Source organism: Canis lupus, chromosome 29 (assembly GCF_003254725.2).
Source record: "Canis lupus dingo isolate Sandy chromosome 29, ASM325472v2, whole genome shotgun sequence".
Taxonomy (NCBI): domain Eukaryota; kingdom Metazoa; phylum Chordata; class Mammalia; order Carnivora; family Canidae; genus Canis; species Canis lupus.
Genome location: NC_064271.1, coordinates 27,102,413 through 27,121,608, shown reverse-complemented (window position 1 = coordinate 27,121,608; position 19,196 = coordinate 27,102,413). Strand labels below are relative to the sequence as shown.

The following is a 19,196-nucleotide window of genomic DNA, read 5'->3' as shown; positions in this document are numbered from 1 at the left end:
AACCACCAACACTTCCTTTTTTTTTTTTTTTTTTTGGATAATAACCATTCTGGAAGGTAAGAGGTAAGAAGTGTCTCATTGTGGTTTTGATTTGCATTTTTTCTAATCATTTGTGATGTCGAGCATATTTTTACACGCTAGTGATGGCCATTTGTATATCTCCTTGGAAAAGTATCCTTTGTATATGAGAAGTATTTCAATATTTTATATACACAAGTAGTTTTTTTTTTTTTTTTTACCACAATTCTATGAGGTAGGTGCTTTTATTATTCCTGTTTTTTTGGGTAAAGAAACTGAGGCACAAATAAGTTAAGTAATACATTCTTTTAACATTACAACTACCCTATGATAATAGTTACCTATTGACAGTAACTAAGGCAGGTATTATTACCACAATTAAAGTTAAAAAACCCAAGCCAAAGAGTCCTTAAATGACTTGCCTATGGCCATGGCGCATAAATCCTCCTTCCATGGTATTGTGATCAATAATGGATAGAATCTAAAACTTTCAAGTGCTTTCACTTTGTATAGATCCTTCTTCCGAAGATCTTTTTAGGCACAGATATCTCTGCAGAAAAGACAAAGATTACACTGAGCATTAGCAAAGTAAGTACACTACTGATCTATTGATTTATAGAAAGAGATATATATGTACATTCTTCATGAAACAAAAGAGGACTTGAACTGATATACTAAGACTTTGTGTCAGCTTCAAGATCCCCCAGGCTGTAATACCCATGCTGTGGACAACTTTTGCTGTGGCTGTCTTCTCTATAGGAAGGGATCTAAGAGCATATTCATGGCTACCCCAGCTCCTGGGCAAAACTTCTGGATGATGAAATCTAATCCTGTGGTGGGCATGAGGCAGGAATCTAGACTTAGATTAACAGACTCCTGACAGGGACTAATGTGAAGATTCAAGCAATATTCCAAAGGAAATGGTCCAGGGTTGTACTCTTTGATTTAGTATGGTAGGTTGGGTTTAATCACAGAAGCAAGACCTAGTGAAATGTGAGCACAATGCTGGAGCAGGCCAGCAGCCATATGATCTTTATACTCTGCTATTGCTCTGGGGTTCTTTACATTCCCCATTATGGTGATGAGCTGGTCCTACGGGAGTCCTAAATGGCCTCAGATGGGGCGATCAAAGGGCCTCTCCCCCGCGGAGCCAGGGGCAATGGTATTAACTCTACCCAGTAGTTTAGGGGCTGCAAGGGAATGTGCTGGGAGTTTAGTTGTCAGGAGTCAGGTTTTCAAATGAAGGGTATTGGTTCAAAACCTGGAGAGTTCTTCTCATAAAATTTGGAATTGGCGCCTGTATATGGAGGGCAGAAAGAGACTGAAGAAAGAGTCAAGCTATTCCAGATCTGTAGACAGCAGTTTTAATAGGCGAAGGAACTTGCATACAAGGCTTGTCTTTGGTGGCCACAAGATGAGTAGATCTCAGTACTTATCCAGCAAAATCTTAAGAGTTTATATAGAGGCCTCAATGGGTGGGGTTCAGTCATATATCTAATCCAGATGGTCTCAATAACACATTCCTCTCTTAAGGCTTGCTTCTAGTGCTGAAACAGTGGGCAGATCATACATGCCAAGAACAAAGAGCTTCTGATTGCCAGGGGTCTAGCTCACAGGTCAACTGGTGGTCACATCCTTTCAGTGACTTCCTTGAAAGAGATAATAAGTGAGAATAGTTAGGTTGCATATGAACAAAGAAGTAAACATACACTGGTGCCTTATTCATTTTTAAGATCTGACTCTCAGCTGCTCTCTGACCATTTAGTTCTTGATTATTTTGAGTCTCATCTCTATGTGCTATGGTGAGCCTGGGGGACCACAGGCTGCATCTGGCATTTCTTTATATCTCATCCACCACTCAGAATAGAGCTTTGTTTTTCATGTTCAAACATGATGTTTTTGATTTCATTTTTGATCTCCCTTTCCATGTAGTGCCAATACAAGGGCTATTTACAACTTAATAGGATGTTTTCCCTTTGGACATGAAGAGATTGGTTAATTGAGCTGTTGCGTGTCTCTCTTAATCTCCTTGATCTGTAATATTTGGTGTAGAATTATATATACCTTTCCAAAGAAGAGGCTCTACTCCCTGTCTTGATTTCCCTACCTCCCACTTACGTTTTACTCTTCAGCCTTTGGTTGCCATCCCAGCCACTCCACTGAAACTGTTCTAAGGTTATCAGTGACCAAGTATTTACAAAACTAAAATGGCATTTTTGGTATTTATTCACTTGGTATCTTTGTTTCAGTGATGCTGTCAATCACTCCAAATTACTCTCCTGGCTTGTAAGATCCCAGATGTTCCTTATATTGTAGCTGCTCCCTGCCAGGCTTCTCTTTCTCCTCCACATTCCTTTTAAAATGTTGGGAAAATTCTTTCCTCTTTGCATGCCTTTCCTGACTAATCTTATCTATTTCAATATTCTCCTAAACTTTGTTGATCTCCATATTTACATCTTGTAGACCAAATATGTCTAATAAAATTTAAACTTCTGTATCCAATGGCTGCCTGTATATGACCTCCTGCCTATGCAAGAGGCAATTAAAATTCAGGATTTCTGAACTGAACTTACATCTGTGGTCACCTTCCATATTCTCTGTGTCCCCTGGAGGCAATAACCTATGTAGTCACTCAAGCTAGCAACCTTGTTTTTGTCTTCTTTCTTGTCTTCCACATTCAGACATGCAATCCTGTCCATTCTTTCTGTAACTAGTTTTTGAATTTGTTCTCTATGCTCTATTCCAACTACTAACTACTACCTTGTCTCTTAATAGTCTTAGTAGTCTAATTAGTTACCATTCCTTATCTCTTGCCTGGTTTGGTAAAAAACTTTTGGTCTTTGAACCAGTCCCTTCTTCACACTCCCATTGGGACCACTTACATGTAACATGTAACTCTTCTGCTTAATGCTCTTCAAAGATGTCCATTACCAATAACATAATGCCCAATTTTCTTAGCACAATACATGCATCTCTTCATGATCTGACTTCTACCTAGATTTCCAGCAACAAATATCACCAATCTCCATGTTAGGATTTACTCTTTAGCGATATCGATTTGCCTGAGGTCACCCAGTCTGCCATGTTCTTTTTCCTTTTCAAACTTATATTCACCTTGTCATCTCTACCTGTCCTTTTCCCTTTGTTTTCAACCTATCTCTCTCATAACCTTGCATTTTTAATTCTAATATCACCTCATTCAAGAGCATCTCTTTACTCAACTTCTTCCTCCATGACTACCATCATTGTTTGTCTTCTGTGATCCACTAATACTCTCTGTGCATATATATGTTATTGCAGTAGCTATGAGCTAGCCTGGTACAGGGTACGTATCAATAAGTATGTGTGGAATTGAATTGGCATTGCTTATTCTCCTTAATTTCTCCTTGGGATATTGGTAGCCTGCGCCTGGCTGAAACTGGATTCAAATATCAACAATTGGGCCTCTTCCACTCTGAATGTGCCATGTCCACCCCAATGATGTGGATCTTTCTCGGAGCTTCTTACTCCTCCACAAGTGCTGGTCCTCGTGGAACCCTTTCTAGAGGCTTTTAACTTTGTGAGCAGTATGTTGAGTGCCCATTCCTGGTCATCTCTTCTCAGGGTGCAGAGTTGTGGGCGACATCTATCTGTACATTGGCTTGGTTGGTTAGTCCATTTTTTTTTTCTACTTTTTCTGAACTTGTGAAAAGGACTGGTCCCTAATCTCTGTTCTTTGAGAGTTCATGGCAGTCACTTTCTGCCCATGTCAGCAAGAGATATATATTACGCTACCTGGCTGCCATAACAAAATACTACAGACTGTAGGGCTTAGACAACAGAAGTTTATTTTCTCACAGTTCTGGAGACTGGAAAGTACAAGATCAAGGTGCCAATAGGGTTCTATTTCTGGCAAGGATCCTTTTTCTGGCTCAGAGACAGCTGCTTTGTCCTCACATTATCTTTCCTTTGAGCTTGTGTGTGTGTGTGTGTGTGTGTGTGTGTGAGAGAGAGAGAGAGAGAGAGAGAGGCTGAGAGAGAGAGCGTGTGAGAGAGTGCTTTCTTGGTGTCTCTTCTTATAAGGACAGTAATCCTATCAGATCAAGGCCCCACTCTTTTGACCTCATTTAACCTTTTTTACTTCCTTGGAAGCTCCACCTCCAAATACAGGCACATTGGCCTGTATTTGGTTAGGGCTTTCACATTTAGTTGAAGGTGAGGGACACAAACATTCCATCTATAATATGACCAATATTCAGAAGTCTGTTCAACGGTAATCATAAAGAGGAGCTGCCTTGATAGCTGACCTGTGAATGTTACCCAAAATAAAAACTGAAGCCAGAGCTAGAGACAAGGCAGTCCTAAGCATGTAGAATGGTGAATCATGAATTTAACTATTAATAGGAGCAGGGCAGGGGAGAAGAAGATACAATTTGGATTTCATAACATATATAAACTCATATTTCTGTTCCAGCTTTGTTAATTATGACTGGGCTGGCCTATCTACTACAATGTAGGTGTGGAAATTGAAAGTATATCTTTTTAATGGATGGCATGAGAACATCCTCATGTCTATACCTACTATACCAGTCAAACTGATCATTCAGTTCAATTTCTTTAATATGTGACTAGATTAATAAATAAGAGCATGAAATCAGTATATTTGTGCTGAGAAACCAAACCCAAGCAATGAATCTAAAAGAAAGTATCAACCAGGATGTCCGAAGTCTGACTTGGGGATAAAAAAGGATTCCAAGAAAAAAAATGGATGAAGTACATACAATCAAGAAAGAATATCACTTTATTTCACTTATGTTTGGAAATTGTAGCAGTAGGTGTGACCTTTTTTTTTTTTTACCTAACTTTTTAAAATTTTGTTTTGTCTTTTCTTTGATTTATTTAGAATAAAGATATTTATGATAACAGCTCTGTGGACATTATTTTTTTTTAATTTATTTTTTATTGGTGTTCAATTTACTAACATACAGAATAACCCCCAGTGCCCGTCACCCATTCACTCCCACCCCCCGCCCTCCTCCCCTTCTACCACCCCTAGTTCGTTTCCCAGAGTTAGCAGTCTTTACGTTCTGTCTCCCTTTCTGATATTTCCCACACATTTCTTCTCCCTTCCCTTATATTCCCTTTCACTATTATTTATATTCCTCAAATGAATGAGAACATATAATGTTTGTCCTTCTCTGACTGACTTACTTCACTCAGCATAATACCCTCCAGTTCCATCCACGTTGAAGCAAATGGTGGGTATTTGAATTTCTAATAGCTGAGTAATATTCCATTGTATACATAAACCACATCTTCTTTATCCATTCATCTTTCGTTGGACACCGAGGCTCCTTCCACAGTTTGGCTATCGTGGCCATTGCTGCTATAAACATCGGGGTGCAGGTGTCCCGGCGTTTCATTGCATTTGTATCTTTGGGGTAAATCCCCAACAGTGCAATTGCTGGGTCGTAGGGCAGGTATATTTTTAACTCTTTGAGGAACCTCCACACAGTTTTTCAGAGTGGCTGCACCAGTTCACATTCCCACCAACAGTGTATGAGGGTTCCCTTTTCTCCGCATCCTCTCCAACATTTGTTGTTTCCTGCCTTGTTAATTTTCCCCATTCTCACCGGTGTGAGGTGGTATCTCATTGTGGTTTTGATTTGTATTTCCCTGATGGCAAGTGATGCAGAGCATTTTCTCATGTGCATGTTGGCCATGTCTATGTCTTCCTCTGTGAGATTTCTGTTCATGTCTTTTGCCCATTTCATGATTGGATTGTTTGTTTCTTTGGTGTTGAGTTTAATAAGTTCTTTATAGATCTTGGAAACTAGCCCTTTATCTGATATGTCATTTGCAAATATCTTCTCCCATTCTGTAGGTTGTCTTTGAGTTTTGTTGACTGTATCCTTTGCTGTGCAAAAGCTTCTTATCTTGATGAAGTCCCAATAGTTCATTTTTGCTTTTGTTTCTTTTGCCTTCGTGGATGTATCTTGCAAGAAGTTACTACGGCCGAGTTCAAAAAGGGTGTTGCCTGTGTTCTTCTCTAGGATTTTGATGGAATCTTGTCTCACATTTAGATCTTTCATCCATTTTGAGTTTATCTTTGTGTATGGTGCAAGAGAGTGGTCTAGTTTCATTCTTCTGCATGTGGATGTCCAATTTTCCCAGCACCATTTATTGAAGAGACTGTCTTTCTTCCAATGGATAGTCTTTCCTCCTTTATCGAATATTAGTTGCCCATAAAGTTCAGGGTCCATTTCTGGATTCTCTATTCTGTTCCACTGATCTATGTGTCTGTTTTTGTGCCAGTACCACACTGTCTTGATGACCACAGCTTTGTAGTACAACCTGAAGTCTGGCATTGTGATGCCCCCAGACATGGTTTTCTTTTTTAAAATTCCCCTGGCTATTCGGGGTCTTTTCTGATTCCACACAAATCTTAAAATAATTTGTTCTAACTCTCTGAAGAAAGTCCATGGTATTTTGATAGGGATTGCATTAAACGTGTATATTGCCCTTGGTAACATTGACATTTTCACAATATTAATTCTGCCAATCCATGAGCATGGAATATTTTTCCATCTCTTTGTGTCTTCCTCAATTTCTTTCAGAAATGTTCTATAGTTTTGAGGGCACAGATCCTTTACCTCTTTGGTTAGGTTTATTCCTAGGTATCTTATGCTTTTGGGTGCAATTGTAAATGGGATTGACTCCTTAATTTCTCTTTCTTCAGTCTCATTGTTAGTGTATAGAAATGCCACTGATTTCTGGGCATTGATTTTGTATCCTGCCACGCTACCGAATTGCTGTATGAGTTCTAGCAATCTTGGGGTGGAGGCTTTGGGGTTTTCTATGTAGAGTATCATGTCATCGGTGAAGAGGGTGAGTTTGACTTCTTCTTTGCCAATTTGAATGCCTTTAATGTCTTTTTGTTGTCTGATTGCTGAGGCTAGGACTTCCAGTACTATGTTGAGCAGCAGTGGTGAGAGTGGACATCCCTGTCTTGTTCCTGATCTTAGGGGAAAGGCTCCCAGTGCTTCCCCATTGAGAATGATATTTGCTGTGGGCTTTTCATAGATGGCTTTTAAGATGTCGAGGAATGTTCCCTCTATCCCTACACTCTGAAGAGTTTTGATCAGGAATGGATGCTGTATTTTGTGTGGACATTATTTTAACAATTGGAATTCATGCTTCAATTCTCATACAAAATCAGGTCCTTTGTTCCTATGTTTTCAGTTGTAATATCAGTGTGGACAATTATAATAAAGATGCAAGTAGTGTCTACCATTCTGGACATTTACATCAATGTATAAAATTCTTTTTTTTAAAAAAAGATTTTATTTATTTATTCATACAGAAAGAGGCAGAGACACAGACAGAGGGAGAAGCAGGCTCCATGCAGGGAGTCCGATGTGGGACTTGATCCCTGGATCCCGAGATCACAACCTGAGCCGAAGGCAGACGCTTAACCCCTGAGCCACCCAGGTGTCCCAAATGTAGAAAATTCTATTGGAGTGTACTGCTATAAAGAAAGTAATGCTGCCCCCTGTGTGTTAGAAGGTCTGGGTCTATTTCTCAGTTCTATAACTTCATAGCTTTAGCAACATTGGACTTCATCTCTATAAATCTCAGTTTCTTCATCTAAAAAATGGAAATAATAATGATAACCTTCTTCAGAAGGTTTGGAAAACTGAAGAAGTCAACAAAAGTGAGTGGCATGTTTCGAATGCTTGATCAATCACATTATTCTGTGGTGAAAAGCACATTCCAGCTCTGGAGCGAGACCATGTAAGTTAGAATCTTGGTCTTAATACTACCACTTATTGGCTCTGTGACCTTCACCAAATTACTTAATGTCTCTGTGTTTCAATTCCCTCATCTGTAAGATGAAGAGTATAATTGTAACAATCTTTAGGGTTTTTAAGACGAATGAATATCTGAATACAGGTAAAGCTCCTAGAACATAGTAAGTACTCAATGAATATTAAGAAGGACAAAGCAATGATGAGTTCAAAATATATGAGAATATTCTTGACATCCAGAACATTTAGAATTGGGATTTTAACCTACAGTATTTGTTTTTTAAAGATTTGTATTTATTCATGAGAGACAGAAAGAGAGAGGCAGAGACACAGGTAGAGAGAGAAACAGGCTCCATGCAGGGAGCCTGATGTGGGACTGGATCCCAGGACTCTGGGACCATGTCCTGGGCAGAAGGCAGGTGCTCAACCACTGAGCCACTTAGGTGTCCCTTAACCTACAGTATTTTTAGATGGACTTTAGGGAACCTATGTATTCTGAGTTTAAATGAACTTAAATGTACATGTATTATGTGAATTTTTCTGGATTTCCGATGTTCATCCATTTCTTGATGTGAGACCAAGAAAAGAAGTAAGGGCTGTTTAGAAGGACTTTTTTTGTTAGATCTGAGGGGATCCTTTATCCAGTGTCGATCTGGTCTCAGCAACTCACTCTCCTTGATAATTTTCCTGACAGTGGAGTTTATACTCAGAGTGGGTTCTGAGGAATATAAACAATTTACTTACCCACAAATTAGAAATTTTACTTCCCATTTCTGAGCTTCAGTTTTTTCATCTGTAAACTGGGGATGTAGACATGATAACTGCTGAATAACACTGGAAATCTAACATACTATGATCTCAACACAAATGAAGTGCTGTTACTAAAATGGTCACTATATCAAGGACATTGAATATGTTTTAAGTAAAAGCTCAGCCAATATTGCTTTATTAAGTCCCTTTATCATTAAATAGAAAATCTAGAGCAAGAAGGCCCTGAAACATAGCAGGTCTTTGAGCAGAGAAGCATTGCTTGCTGCTTAGCAACCTCCCAGGCTGCCGAGTGCAAATAGCAACCTGCAGGACAGCTGAGCAGTTTCTAGAGGAAAAACCAGGCAGCTCAGGTTTTTTTTTTTTTTTTTTTCTGTAGAAGGGATGCTTTAGGATACAATAAAGTATTGCCTAGACAATGCAGCTGAGTTTTGGTCATGGGTAAAAATCTCTGTTAGTCACAGTGTGAGGATGTAGTGAACTGAAGTGTGACATCCTTTTTAGCACAAATGAATTTGGAAGAATTTGAGTCTGACATTTATGGTAAACAAAGACAGCTCTGCTGCTGATAACCAGCCTTAAATGTTTACACATATGTGATTTTAATGTTTTTTTCACAAAGTATTTGTATATAGCAGCAACCATTATTTTTAAGCCCCAAGATCTATAAAGTAGATAATTTTTAAATGATAGTTTAAATAGAAAATCCTTTAAAGACACATCCGAAGTCATTTTGTTGAAAAATGAAATATTTCAATTTATTCTTTTTCTTCATACCTGTATATGCCTATATTATCTTTTCTCCATATCACAATATGCTTCCTTAAGAAACCATTTTTATTTTTTTGTTCCTGCTAACAATTCTAAATGTCTGTAAGTAAAATTCCATCATAGGGTAAAGATGCAGAGAATCTAATAATTTTCTAATCTGGATGAAATTTGTAAACCACCTATCATCTGCCAGTCTCTTAGTGGCAGAGTAGAGATTACATATATACTATATAAATTTATTATATATAAAATGTATATATAAGTTCACATATATCTGTGCACATATAATATATATAAATTTATATACATAATATATAAATATGCATATATACATATACAATATATTATACAATATAAATATACAAATATATATATACATAATTACACACACACATATATATACATAAATATGAAGGAAAAGGAAGGAAGATTTCATGTCTTGGAATTTTTCTGATTATCCAGTTTATTTGGGATCACTCTCACGTTCTCATCATGATTTCATTCTCCGACGATATTACTGACCCAAATATTTCTAAGTGACAGATTGTTCTGTCTCAGATGTGAAATGTAAATTGCTTTCCCTCTGTGTGAGTCAGGAGTCACACAAAGTCTTTTCCAAAACTCTGATTAAGACCATAGTTGTCATTCATCTCTGACTTGCATGTAGTATGTGTTTGCCTTTCATTTGACCTCTATTTCTGTTAGATCCAGGATTTCACTTTTTTCTCAATATCACTAATAATATCCTTAGTTTATTGGTGAATATCAAACATAAACCAACCACAGGGGCCAGAGGAAACAGAGGATATGCCCTGAGTTACCTGATGCTCCAGGAGTAGCACATATTTCCCCAGGCTTTCTGGGGTGGAGACAGAAAAGGTAGAGTCAGTCTTCAACAACATAAGGAGTGCACAGAAGTTAGAAGAGTCCCAAATGAAAAATGGGTCCCAAATAAAAAATAAAACTGTTAATTTTTTCCCCTTGCCTCTACTCAAGAGAGTGGGTCAGGTGGAAGGAGGGACTTGAATATAAAGATTTTGGATAGTTTTCTAAGTACTATACAAACTAATTTTCCTTTCCATCTAGGGATTCATAATACCCCTCACTCCTCTCCAGCAGGACATGCAGCATTCTGTAGGGCACATTACCAGAGGGGCACATCAGTGACGTAGATGTGCCTCATCACTTCAGCATTGCATAGATCATAGCAAGCAGAGAATAATGCAGATCAGGACGTGAGAATTTAAGGATTTCATGATGAACAAGAAGAGAAGAAGAAACAAAAATTCTTTTCAAGAAGCACAACAGCACTGCTTCACTTAAATGAACCAGCATGGGTCAGCTTGGGACACCGATTAGCATAGGACCTGAAAGCAGATCAAAACAATGACTCAGAGCAAGAGAGAAGAGAAGGAAGGAGACCATGACTAGGCTTAGATTTAGAGAAGAATGGATGTTAGCTACCCCTGGTGAACAGAGAGTAATTGAAGACAGGTCATAATACTGAGTAAATGCTTCTCAAGTAATTAATTAATTATTTTCCTCTCTCTCTCTCTCTCTTTTTTTTTAATTTTCCTCTCTTTTTAAAATAAAATTTCAAATAGAAAATTCTATGTATACTATCAAACTCCTCGTTCTATTCTTTCCCTTGCTCCTTTCCTAGGAGGAGAAACATTGATTTGATAGGCATAGTCCAAGAAATTATTTGAATTATACTTAGGAGGTAGAATCACTGTAGTAAAATGCAAATGATTTAGGGAAACTGGTGGCTCCCTGTGGCCCAGTCTGGTTTGCCATAGTTACTGTCTCTTGGATTTCAGGGGTAAGTTCCACCTAACAACTGTTCTTTTGAACAGTTAGACATAGGTTTGTTTATATATGACAAGTGATTACATTAGAATTGGGGATAAGATCACAATGCTCTTATCTTATGACCAGGGAACCCCAAAATGTAGGAATATGATCCCAGACATACCAAGGCCTCCCCATAAGGTCTCTGAGAGAAATATTTGGCAAAGAAAGTTGGTATAAGAGTCAATTGTTAGGTGGAAATTTACCTGAAATCCAAATGGTCCACATGCAAGGTTGGGTCCTAAGTCTAGGGGAGTCGGGGTCAGGACTATGGAGGACCCCTGGGCTGGGCCTTGCATCCAGATTCATGGCTGTAGGCCAGAAGGCTGGTGCTGCCGGGGGGCCAGCCTGGTGCTGGGGTCAGCTGGGAGGGAGCTTTGGTCCCAGGGAGCTGCCTGGTGCCTGGTGGTGGCACTGGGTTGTGGGGGCCCAGAGCTGGAGTCTGCAAGAGCCCTCCCTGAGGTTGGACTACAGGAATCACCTGGGGTCCAGTGAACCAGTCAGCGCTGGGGTCTCTGGGGAAGTGGGTCCTCACTTCACTTTCCTTCCCCCACAGGGAGGGTTTCTCTGTTCACACTGGGGTGCATGCTGCTGGCGGAGGAATGCCAGGAGTAATGTGAAACTGCCTCTTCTATCTGCTCCATGAGTCTTTTCTTACACACACTATTCAAGTGCTATAAACCCTCACCTGGAATCCTTAGCTTCTGTAGTTATTTTCAAGAGTGAAGAGTTGTTCTAACTGATGTTTCTGGGCAGAGAAGAGCACTGGATATTCCTTTTCTGCCATCTTGAATCTTGCTCATGTCACATCCCCCACACCAGTTTTCGATGAGTTTTTCTAATCCAAGTGTGGTTATTTCTCAGCGTGGTTTTAATTTTTGCATTACCCTAATGGCTAATGATGATAAACATCTTTTTATATGCTTATTTGCCACTCACCTCTGCTCATGTGTTATGCCCATTTTCTAACTGAAAAGTTTTTAATTGTTGAGTTTTGAGAGTTCTTTTTGTATTCTAGATACAAGTCTTTTTATAGGTATCAGATATGTGGATTGCAAATATTTTCTCCCAGTCTGTAGCTTATCTTTTTATTCTCTAATATCCATTTGCTGAAAAGTGTACCCTTCCTCCATGAATTTTCTAGCTTTTATGTCCAAATTCAGTTGGGAATGTTTGTGGAGATCTATTTTGGGTTCTTTATTCCATTGATTTACATTCCTCCATACTGTCTTGGCTACTGTAGCTATGTAGTAAGTCATCTATAGAATTATTTCTCCAACTTTCTTCTTTTTCAAAATTGTTTGTTATTCTAGTTTGTTAGTCTATTGTTAGCCTTTCCATATAAACTTTAGAGTAAGATTTTCTAGATGTACAAAGATCTTGGGATTCTGTAGAACTTCATTTAAACCTATGTATTGATTTGGGGACAATTTTCATGTTTGCTTTATTGAATCTTCCAATCCATGTACACAACGTGCTGATTTACTTAAAGCTTTGCTTTCTTGCCTCAGGATATTATAATTTTTAGCATGCAGATCTTGCATATACTTTTTTCATATCCTCTTTTTAGGCTTTACTATATACTATTTACTATTTCCTTTTGGGAGAGTGATAATAAATGGCATCGTATTTTAAATTTTGGTCTCAACATATTTGTTGCTTGTAACAAGCAACATAGAACAAGCAATCATAGGAATATGATTGATATGAATGTGTCAATCTTGCATTCTGTAACCTTGACAAATTTTAAGATTTTTTTTTCCTTTTTATGATAGATTCATCAATATTTTCTATGTAGATATTCATAGCATCTGCAAATAGAGACTGTATTTCTTCTTTTCCCATCTCTATGCCTTTTGTTTAGGAAAGAGTATTTTTGCTCTACGAGGCACAACAATCCCTTCTCATAACAGCTACTCCCGGTAGATAGATATTAAGAGTGTTCCCGGGTTGAGTAGGAAGACCTTTAGCCTCTTTTTTTTTTTTTTTTTTTTTTTTACTGCATTAAAAAAAAATCAATTTCCACAAAAAGCTTGAATTGAAGGACAAACGACAGCCGTTTGCTTCTTCTCACATATTTATGAAGGCAGATTTCTTACTCTGTTAAAAAGGAATCCCGTCATGAGTACTGGCCTACCCTGGCTCTGAAGACTTGACCCAAATCCTGGATTAGTCCTTGGTTAATGAGGGCCAAGCTCCATTCAAACCAGTGTCTAGGGCTAGGATTAAGACAGCTTTGCTGTACTGGATACCTGCTGTGCTGCTTCTATGAAACTTTCTCTGATCCTTCCATGTAGAATTATTCCATCCTTTGTGAATTCCCATAAAAATATATACCCTTTTGAGAGCCTTTCATCACTTCTTTCCTCTGTCTGTCTTTCTGTCTGTGGAGGCAGATACTTCTCTAACCCTTACTTTTTTTCATTGAGGTTATAAGAAAGGGTTCTGTATCATTCCTGGTTTGTTTTGAAATTTCTGCTGAGACAGAAGCCTGCCTCAGATGCCATAATCCTTGGTTGAGGCCATATACCTGGGTGAGCCCTCTTTGTTACTTTCCCCTCATTGATGTCTGTATGAAGTCCCTGGCTTGTATATGAAAGCCAGTGATGCTTTCATGACTGCCACATGACTGCCCTAGAATCAAGACTATTTTTCGCATCTGCCTATCATCCCCCATCAGACTCATGAGGCAATGCCTCCACCATAAGATTTGGGACTCTCAGATATATCAACTAACCCATATCAGCTCAATGGATACTGCAATTTGAACCAGTTGACTTCTTTTTTAGAAATCAATCTGTCTTGATATTTACATGTTTTTCTACTTCTCCATAGTTTGCCTATCTCAACAAGGAAAAGAATATCTTTGCGTTAAAAAACATTCTGGGGTTATGGTGGTTCATTATCCATACTCTATTAAGGCAAAACTTTATTTAAGTCAACTAAAATTTATTTAAATTAATTTATTCTGTCCACCTGGATGTGACATTTCAAGTAATTTCAGATGGCCACCTGCTGGATGGAAATAAAATTTCCTTTTTCAAAAAATATTATACAACCCACTATGTACCCATTGATGTGGTGGGTACTTAAGCAAAGAGATGTGTTAGACATGGTTTCAGGCCTCTTGGAAAGTATAATCTGCTTGAGGACATGACATGCAAAAATGCTCAATTCATCCTTGCTCTATGATTAAAACTAGCTGTGATTCATGGCCTGAAGTTGCCTTCTTCATAGTTAGCTTTTCTAGAATGTTTCTTTTGGGTTAGTTTCCTAACCTGTTGTTTAATGATTGTTCCAATTTGCCTTGTATGTATCAAATGGGTCACTTCTTCATGTGTGATATAGTCCAGTCTAATAAGCAAGCAGGTGTTGAGGGATGTTGGGATTGCCCTGTCAGTCATGATCTCTGTAGTTGCTTCACTCTTACTCATGATCAACCTATCAATGCTTTCACTGAAAAGCCAACATGAAAAACGACTGCTGTGTGAGTTCCTTAATGCTATGTTACCACACATCACCTGCAAGTAGGTTCGCTACAGAAATGCTTGTTACCTGGAAGTCATTTCAGTTTGCTATGCGCTCTGGGTCAAACCAGGGGTGACTCTCCCTTCCAATACCTTGCAAACTTCAAATCACATTTTACTTTCATTTACTGAATATAAGATTTTGTCCTGAGGGCCATATAAATGTATCCTTCCCTCAAGGTACTTAGAGCTTTGGAAAAGATACAAAAAAAAAAATATACACAATCAACAGTACTGCAAGATACCATGTTGTAAGTGCCATCAAAGAGATGCCAGCAAAGACCTCAAAGTACCTGAAAAGAGAAAGATTAATTCTGGGCTATTATGTTAATTCTGAGCTGATATGTTATAGTCTGAGTAGGATGGTTACAGGTAAATTTTGTGGAGAGGGCTTTCCAAAATAGAGAGTAAAAGCATAGCAGTAAGAGAAAAGGAAGATGATGAGTAATCTATATTGGATGGATTTGAGTGGCAATAGGACACTGGACATTTATATAAGAGTTAATGTTTAGGAAAAAAAATGGACATTACTGTGTGGTGAATCAAATGTTCTTATACAAGGGATGTAATTACAAGGTTGTTGATAAACAGAAAAAGAGAGTTCATTTGGGATCTGCTGTTTACTGACGTGGGAGGTAACAGAAGCTTTCTCTAGGTCAGTTGTTGTGAACATGGACAGGTGAGATGAGTAGATCAGCACTGAAGACTTTGAGCATAATGGGATCCCTCAGGGGTTTTTAAATTTTGCTTTGCTTTGTTTTTTGATGCTTGGTGTCTAAAGGACCGCTTGTAGGAGTTAGATCATCACTGTTCAGTAGAAATGTAATTAAAGTCATAAATTCAAACTGTATATGTGATAAAAAAATTTAATAGCCACACTGACAAAAAAAGAAACGTGTAAATTTAATTTTAATAATTTTAACTCATATCAAAAATATTATCGGTATTCAATATTGTAATCAATATAACAATATTGATGAGTATTTTCATCTTTTTTTTTTCTTACCCAAGTCTATGAAACCAGCATATACTTTATACTTTAATTTGGACGAGGCATATTTCAAGTGTTCATTAATGACTTGAGCTAGCTAGTAGGTACTGTATTGGACAGCACAGACTCGAGCAGCACAGACATGACTTATCTACTTACTACTAATCTACTTTTGCTAATCTACTATCTACTTAAATAAACTTTACTAATCTCCTTATCCCATTGAAACATATTAGCCTCTTTCAGGGACTTTGAGCTCCTAGGAAGGTTGCATGGTTTTACTGATGTTAAAGCTCTACGGCATGGGCATGGTGTAGTTTCTAACAGAAGTCAAGTCCTCAAAGAATGATTGTTACACAGATGAAGCAGAGAATGCTGATTTGGAAGCCGAGATGTGGATATAGGTAGGTGTGGGAAGAAAAGGCAAGGTTTATACTTCCTAGCCTGACTCATCCTGACTTAGAAAACTGAATACCCCGTTGAAGCAAAGGTGACTAAAAAAAGTGAAAGGTATTTCTTTCATCCCCATATTTATATCAAATATTCACAGACAAAGAATTGGTGTGGACACACTTGCTTGGAGCCACTGATGAAAAGTTCACTAAAAAATTTAGCATTAAAATTTTTTTTTAAATTTAGCATTAAATTTTTTTTTAAAAATTAAAAAACAGCATTTTCACTATGCCAAAAAAAGGCCTCATGGTTGAAATATCTCTATTAAAAGTGGCATTTATCTCTTTTCATTTTTGGAATGTTTCCCTTTCATGTCATACAAGGGCATATCCTTTTTCTTTTCCCTATTGCATTAATCATATTTTTTTATTTTCATTATATTATGATGTTTTGCCATCTTAAAAAAGCTTGCTGGCTGGGGAGTGATTGCCCCTCCCAGGGCTAGCCAATTCTTAAGAGATAACAGAGCCCACCCCACCCCTCCCCAGGCAGTGTGCCTTTCAAATGCAAATCAGCCAATCTGGCCATTTATTCACCCAACAACTTCTATTAATCTACACATCAAGCCAATATTTCTCCTGCCCTAAATCATCCCAGGGTCAGGTACCAGGCAGCTAGAAACTGTTTCTGCAGTTTAAATACTCCAGAATTATTCAAAATAGCTAATCCTATATTGTTTCCCTTGTCCTGCCTTGTCTTTCCTGTGGAAACACCAAAAAGAAGGCTACAGCTGAGGCTTTCCCCTTGCCCCTGCTTCCGCCTCCTGACCAAACCCTGGTTCTTCCCATGTGGCCCTGCATGACATGGTGCCTCCTTCTCTAGAGAAATGTAAGTACTACATTCTTCTTTCAGTACCATTGGCCTCTGTAGTGTTACTCAGTCACCTCCATAAATTAAAATGCCAAGATCAAAAATGAGACACATACACGACTGCTTCTCTCAGTTATTTTATATTTCAGTCATTTTGGATACATATTCTTATCGGAACGTAAATTTAGAACCCAGGCTAAAAGGAATGCCAGAGGATTTAAAGTTGCACTTGCACAGTGAACCCAAAACCAGCAGGGAATAGGGTAGGTGAGCAGAGGAGGGTTGTGGGTAATGAGCAAAAAAAGGAAACACTGTTCAAACATTCTTCTAAAGTACATTATGAAGGCATCAAATCCCTGGAATGTTGTTTATGTATTGAGTGCATGCTGGCTATTTTTCCTATCCCCGCTCGTTTAATCATCTTCAGTACATAGAAGGGACACAAAAATGTAAATGATTTTCTCAAGGTCAACTAGGTGTGTCTGAATTCAAACCCAGATCCTTCCTAGACCCCAACTCATTCTCTCATTGCTGCCTCATATTCTCCCCTTCTGAGAGATCAGAAGTCAGGAATTAAGGAGTCGACCTAGACATGCTGGGGAAGGGGGGTGCTGTTGCTTTCATGACTTTATTCTGAATGCCTGATGCATGGCATGTTTTAGATACAGTACTCAGAAGCCAAGAGTCACAGGTTTTATTTAGCAACAAAACAGGGTAAGAAGTATCGTGGTTTAGATTCACGTGGAAGACAATGATGGACACCGAGAGCCAAGAGGTATTGTGTGGTCTGGGAAGGGAAGCACTTTAGGCTCCTGAGATCCAGCTGGAACGCTGGTGACAATTGGAAGAATTCTGTACAGAGGAGAGGGAATCAAATAGCCACCAAGACAAATTGAGAAGAAAAGGGAGTGGCAAGTTTCAGCTTTTTTTTTTTTTTAAGGGCAATTTATGACTCCATGATCTTATTTATTAATTTTCTCGAGTCTACTATATTAGTGCTATAACTCATACTGCATTTATTAATTTTTAATGGAAACAGAGGCTCTGATACTTCAGATAAAGAAATATAATTTGGGGGTTTCCTAGGCAGCAAGTGAAAATATGAGCAATACAGTGTAACAATAGTGTAAACTTCATAGCTGCTGGAGAAGAATGAATCATGTAAAGATTTTTCTTCCATATTAAAATATTTCATGTCAACACATTTTTCACACGGATAAATGAGTAGAAAGGAAAAGCAGGGCAGAGTGAATAGTAAACTACATGAAAAGCAAAGAAAACAAGTGCCTCCAGGAGGTTTAACTTGTTGCCTAAATGAAAGGGTGTGAAATTGGACTAAGAGGGATATATCATTGGAAGTTTCGGATTAAATGGAAAGTAAACATTTGATTCTCATAAGTGATTTCTGAAGTTATTTTGCATTAACATGTTTATGTATGGCTTAATGGATCACTGATGACCTTCTTGACTCTTCAGGCCATTTCAAATTTTAAAACTTCAGGGTAACAATTTCCCCAAGTTTAAACTTAGGCATAATTGGATTTCCAAGGCTTGGAAAATTTGGATGGACTATTTTAAGTTACAGAGAAATGTGAAGACAAAGTGACATAATGTGGATTTAGCAGGAAGATTCTTCTTGTGTTCCCCAGCTATAACTCGGCTAAATACACTCTGTTCGTAGATTACTGGAAAGTAGCAGATATCATAGAAGAAAGGGTATTCCTATACCGAGTGAAGCAGTGAAAGCTGGAAAAGTGACTCACTGCTTCTAAAGAGGAGCTATTTCAGTGTCTTTTCATTTGTGTATTTTTTAGTACTGTGCAAGAATATATAGTCTGACTTCTAGATGTTCCATTCTTTAGAACAACTTATTCTAGAACACATTTTGTTCTCCAGTGGATTTAAAATGGGTAAAAGAAACAGAGTTTTCTGAGTTTGGGTGAAGGAAGTATAAAGAGAGAGAGACACACCACAGGAATTAAGAAAGGTGACTCACAGGGTGCTTGGGTGGCTCAGTGGTTGAGCGTCTGCCTTTGGCTCAGATTATCATCCTGGGGTCCTGGGATTGAGTCCCACATCAGGCTCCCAGTAGGGAGCCTGCTTCTCCCTCTGCCTATGTTTCTTCCTCTCTCTCTGTGTCTCTCATGAATGAATAAATAAAAATCTTAAAAAAAAAAAAAGGTGAGTCACTTGCTCGTGAGCTTCAGGGAGTGTCAGAAC

General features: G+C 38.3%; 1 long non-coding RNA gene across 3 annotated transcripts in view; it reads right to left on the bottom strand.

Annotated features, from left to right (window-relative positions):
- Positions 1-767: 767 nt before the first annotated feature.
- LOC118352800 (uncharacterized) overlaps positions 768-19,196 on the bottom strand; it is a 95,733-nt gene continuing 77,304 nt past the window's right edge. For all 3 annotated transcript variants that reach the window (XR_004810555.2, XR_004810553.2, XR_004810558.2), the window contains exon 6: positions 768-1,667. This is a non-coding gene — a long non-coding RNA (uncharacterized LOC118352800). The remainder of the gene's footprint in view (positions 1,668-19,196) is intronic.